The sequence below is a fragment of the Protopterus annectens genome, chromosome 9.part0 (assembly GCF_019279795.1).
Source record: "Protopterus annectens isolate FY-2018-M chromosome 9.part0, PAN1.0, whole genome shotgun sequence".
Classification (NCBI taxonomy): Eukaryota; Metazoa; Chordata; order Ceratodontiformes; family Protopteridae; genus Protopterus; species Protopterus annectens.
In genome coordinates this window covers 926,099,374-926,105,318 of record NC_056743.1, presented here as the reverse complement: position 1 = coordinate 926,105,318, position 5,945 = coordinate 926,099,374, and positions in this window count along the sequence as shown.

Below are 5,945 nucleotides of genomic sequence, written 5' to 3'. Positions count from 1 at the left end.
CACTCATTCCATGCCTTCAAAAGGAATTTTTGTGGTGGGCTCAAGCATGCCAAAGAAGCACAGGTCTTCCTTTCAGTTTACCACAAGCAACTCAAATCATCACAACAGACACCTCAGACTACGCCTGGGGAGCACACATGGCAGGTCAGTGTATTCAGGGAAAATGGTCCCAAAAAGAGATGCACCTATACATCAACCAAAAGGAGATGCTAGCTGTGCAAAATGCTCTTATGACCTTCAAAAACCTACTGCATCCAGGCCAGCTATTAATAAGGACAGACAACACCACAGTCATGTGGTACATAAACAAACAGGGGGGAACGCATTCATACCCCCTGTGCAGGCAAGCCATGACCCTGTGGAACACAGCACTGGAATTACAAATCCAACTACAGGCACAATTCCTGCCAGGGAAGGAAAACACACTGGCATTCAACTTAAGCAGAAAAATTACAGACCCACACGAATGGAAGTTGCATCCTCAAGTCTTCTCAAAGATAACTCAGGCATGGGGACAGCCATACATAGATCTATTTGCTACCCATAGAAATTACCATTTGGAAAAATTCTGCTCAAGGACCTATCATCCACAGGCCTGGAAAGTGGACGCACTCTCTTTCAATTGGACAGCATTGACAGTCTATGCCTTCTCGCCTCTACCTCTACTGGCCAAAGTCCTACTAAAGACCAGAGCAGAGAGGCCACAAATGATTCTCATTGCTCCAGACTGGCCACGACAGCACTGGTATCCTCTCCTAAAGAGCCTGTCACACTCACCACCATGGATCCTTCCTCAAGTTCCTCTTCTGTTGTCCCAGCACAACTACAAGACCCTTCACAGCCAGCTCAGAACGCTAAATCTAGCTGCATGGAAAATACCTTAGTTTACCAACAAACTCTCCTCTCCAAGGAGGTACAGGATGTCATCTTGGAAGCCAGGAGACCCTCCACTAGAAAAACCTACTCCGCCAAATGGAAACGATTTTGTTCCTGGAATCAAGCAAAGGGTCAGAATCCTTGGGTAATAAATATACCTCAGATTTTACAGTACCTGAGATGTTAAACAGTGGCCTCTCCTTCTCTTCCATCAAGATCCACGCTTCAGCCATTTCAGCACAATACAATACGGATCCTCCTTTATTCTCACATCCTCTGTTAAGGCAGTTCCTCAGAGGGGCAAAAAATATAAAACCCCCACGGAAACCACCAACTCCAGCTTGGGACCTCAACTTCGTATTGGAGAAGCTGACACTGCCTCCTTTTGAGCTGGCTTCTTCAGCAGAGCTACAGTACTTGTCATGGAAAACAGCCTTCCTTCTGGCTATTACTTCAGCACGCAGGGTTTTGGAGCTACAGGCCCTCATGGCTGTGCAACCATTCATCATCTTCCATCAGTACAGGGTTTCCTTACGAACCAACCCTACCTTCATGCCAAAGGTAGTATCCAGTGTGGCTTTGAATCAGTCTATTCATTTACCTACCTTTTATCTAAACCCACAGAACAAAGGAGAGAGGCTACTACATTCCTTGGACATTCACAGGCAACTTCGTTATTACTTGGACAGAACAAAGTCATTCAGAAAATCTGAGCAGCTATTTGTGTCCTATGCTACAGGTGCTCAAGGAAAGGCTATTTCCAAATAGACTATTTCAAAATGGATAGCCCACTGCATACGCTTTTGTTATTCATTTCATGGAAAATCAGTGCCTGTATACATCAGATCCCACTCCACCAGGGCTACAGCTACCTCAGCAGCTTTCCTCAGGGGGGTCCCTACCAAGGACATTTTCGAAGCAGCTACTTGGAGTTCAGTGCACACTTTCTCCAAGCACTACCACCTTCCACTTTACTCAAAATCTAGAGCGGGCTTTGCCACAGCAGTCCTGCAGGGCATTCTAGCCCCTCCTAATTCCCCTTAGTACCAGCCACCCTTACTTAGCTTTGGGATTCTACCCAAGTGTGATGACTGCAGCTGTATGCACGATGAACATAGTACAGTTTTGTACCTACCATAAATGTAGATGTTCGAGTGCGCATACAGCTGCAGTCCAGGTTACCCTCCCTCCATCCCCTCTTAGGACAGGGCTTATGAGAAATACCTTTAACATACAACCTGTTTGGGGTATTCCTTTATGGTGTATTTGCTTGCAACTACTGTTTTGATTTATCTACTTATGTATGTTTGCATGACATCATGTTTTGCCTTCCTTTCTGGGGGCACCTGACATCTGGGGCAAGAAAAACTGAAGAAAATGGCGTCGGCTGCCTCTTTTATACCCCTGCCGCACTGACGTCAGGGAAGAAGCGACGACAACCGACGCTGGACCTAGACTTTGGAATTCGGCCGACCGAGGACCTGCCTGATGGCAGGATAACCCAAGTGTGATGACTGCAGCTGTATGCGCACTCAAACATCTACATTTATGGTAGGTACAAAACTGTACTTTCTTTGTGTTTCACTGTTGCAGTCATCACACTTGGGTTATTTGCCTGCAGGTAGCCCTCAGTCGGCCTGAATACCAGAGACTTAGTATTTCTGCATCGGTTGCTGTCACTCCAGGTCTGATGTCAGGTCGTCAGGGGTATAAAAACAGGCAGCCAATGCCATTACATCTGTCTTTCTTGCCGAGGAGCCCAAGGCAGAAGCAGTTCACATGAGTGCCGGTTGGCCGCTATGTGAGTTTTTGTTTCCGAATTGAATTATTGTGAAGTATTCTAAAGATAAGTACCCCGTTGGAGACCCTTTTTTCTTGCTCTAACCGATGTCAGAAAAAGTTAACAATTGTCTTGCCTGTGGAAAGCAAATACCACACAGAGATTTTCATTCTTAGTGCATCACCTGTTTAGCCCCAGATCATGATGTACCCCACTGTCGGTTTTGTGCCTTGTTCAACGCCCAAACTATTTGTCGCTAAATACTTTAGTTCTCGATCTCTGTATTCCGAAATGGCTTCGGTAAGCCGTCCGACTTCTGGTCTTCCGATAAAACTTAAGGATAAAGACAGAGACAGACCACACAGGTTGAAAGCTGCTGATGACGCTTCCATTAAGCCAGTCGCCAGTTTGCCAGTACTCAGTGAGGTGCTTTCGCAGCCCCTGATGCCCACTTGAGTGGATTTACAGGCCTCTACCGAGACCCGTTCAGAGTCCGGTATGCCACGAGACTCTTCTTCGGCTACAGAACTGGCGGATGTCTCTACCTTGGATGGGTCCGGAGCTGCTGAGCAGGCACTGGCTTCTGAGGAAGTTCTGCGCACAACCGATGTTCGACTCAAACCGATGATTTCCTTCGCATCTTCAGTTCTATCTAAAACTGCTGAGTTTCTAAGGCCAAGAGTACACGCTATGCCTAAAAAAACGATGACCAAAGCAAGTGCACCTGCTCCCTCGCCACAACATCAAATGCTTAAAATGGCAGAGGACCTTATTATGATGATTAGGGGAAGTCAGCCTTCCCCTGCTAAGAGAAGAAGAGACCTGTCCCCAGTAGCTTTAACAGACCAAGAGTCCGACAAATCTGAGGTATCCGATTATGAAGACATGCCCTTATCTGCTTATGAGGATTCAGTTGCAGAGGAATCCATTCCCGCTGCTTCTCCCCCAGATGATTTTTCTTTTAGGGAAACCTTACATACCGTAAGAGAGCACTTCCACTGGGAATACCAAGATGGGTAGTGGAGTTGAGAAGTCATTGGGAATTCCCTCTGCTTCAAAACTAGTCCCCAGTCAAAAAGTCAGTCCAAAAGAGACTCAGAGAATTTCTAGTTTTGCCACAACATAGGCCTTTAGCAATCCCACCAGTCCTAGTTGTTGTGGATGATGTCTTTATGGAATCCAGTTTAACTCCTGATACTTTATCCCGTGCTCCTAGGAATCCAGACAGGTACTACAGAGTACCTGATTCTCACAAATTCCTTGTCATAAATCCTACTGCTGACCCAGAGGTCATCTCCCAAGGGCCTAAAGGTATCAAAGCAACTTCAGCTAAGAATCCCACCCCTTCAGACAGGGATTCTAGAGCTTTGGACAGATGGGGTAAGAAAGTATATACCTCTGCAACTCTCGCCATTAGGGCTTTGAATTGCCAGTTTCACATGCTCAAGTACCAACAACATGTTATGGACCTTATTAAGCAAAAAATAGCTACCTTTGCAGACTGTTCAGAAAATAAAGAATTACAAGAGCTTATGCATTCTGCAAGCCAAGTCAGCAAGCATACATTGCAGTGTGGCTTTGATGCCCTAGAAGCATCTTGCAGGGCAGCAGTCACCGGTTCTGTACTGAGAAGGCATGCTTGGCTTAAGGAGCAGACCTTGCCAGACCATGTCAAATCAAAATTACTAGACGCTCCTTTGAACAAGGGCAATCTGTTTGGCACCAAAGCAGAGGAGGTTCTTAAAAAGATGGAAGAAACAGCTAAATCTATGCAGACAGTTAAAGATTTTTTGCAAGTACAGCCTCCTAGACTCACTAGGCATTGCCCCTCGAAACATTGGTCCTTTCCAGCCACTTCAAGGCCATCTCAGACTAGACCCAGGGGAAACAGACCCCCCAGACTACAGTCTCAGGGTATGCAGAAATCTAAGCAATGGAGTGCCTCCACCTCAAAAACAGGGCGTGCTAAGCTACCCCATTATGGAGAGAATTCCCAATGACTTCTCAACTCCACTACCCATCTCTGCCCAACTGCTTGTGCCCCTAGGAGAAAAACTTGCCCTTCATGCAAAAAAATGGACTTCCATCACCAAAGACCGATGGGTCCTCGACATTGTATTCCAGGGGTACATATGTTACTTCCACTCACTGCCAACCCCAAAAGGGTTTCCAGACCTTCCTACAAACCAGTGGGCAGAGGCACAAAACCAAGTTCAATCTCTGCTCTCTATAAGGGAAATTCAACCTGTTCCTGTGGAACAGATAGGTCAAGGATTCTATTCCAGACTTTTCCTGGTACCCAGAAAAGGGGGCACTTCACGCCCAATCCTAGATCTTTCATTCTAAACACCTTCATGGTGGTACTAAAATTCTAAATGCTCACCCTGCAGCAGCTTCTTCCTATGCTGGTCAAAGATGCCTGGTTAGCCACCTTAGACTTAAAAGAAGCCTATCTGCACATTCCTATAAGGGACTCATGCAGGAAATATCTATGCTTGAGGGCAGGATCTATGCATTATCAGTTCTCTGCACTTCCCTTTGGCTTATCAACTGCTCCCAGAGTATTCACAAAATGCCTGACTCCAGCCATTAACTACTGCAGACAGAGAAAATTTCAAATTTACCTGTACTTGTACGACCTGACATTTATAAAAAACTTTCTAACCTCCCTGGGGTACACCATCAACGAAAAATATCAAAACTTGTCCCCAGTCAAAAGATTGTATTCCTGGGAGCAAGCTTGGACACAGCATCCCAGATGGCATTCCTTACTCCAGTAAAGCAAGCCTATCTAACAGACTACTTCACTCAAATGGCCACCAGAACCCAGCTATCTGCAAGGAAATTCCTGCAGGCCCTAGGGTTCATGGCCTCATGCATCCTACTAATTTCATATGCCAGACTGTATATGAGAAAACTTCAATGGTACTTGAAAAGTCTTTGGTGCCAACATTCTCAGGACCTGGAAACAGTCATTCCTATCATTCCTTGTCTAAGGACAGAGTTTCTTTGGTGGGAAGCAGCATGTAACCACAATAAGGGACTGCCCTTTACTCAACCCTACACCACCCAGACCCTAACCACAGATGCATCAGACTATGCCTGGGGGGGACACCTGGATGGCAAGTGCATTCAGGGCAACTGGAGCCCAAATCAAATTCATCTGTACATCAACCAAAAAGAGATGCTAGCTGTGCAACAAGCTCTAACAGCTTTCAGATTCCTAATCTTACCAGGACCCCTGCTAATAAAAACAGACAACACCACAGTTATGTGGTACATCAACAAG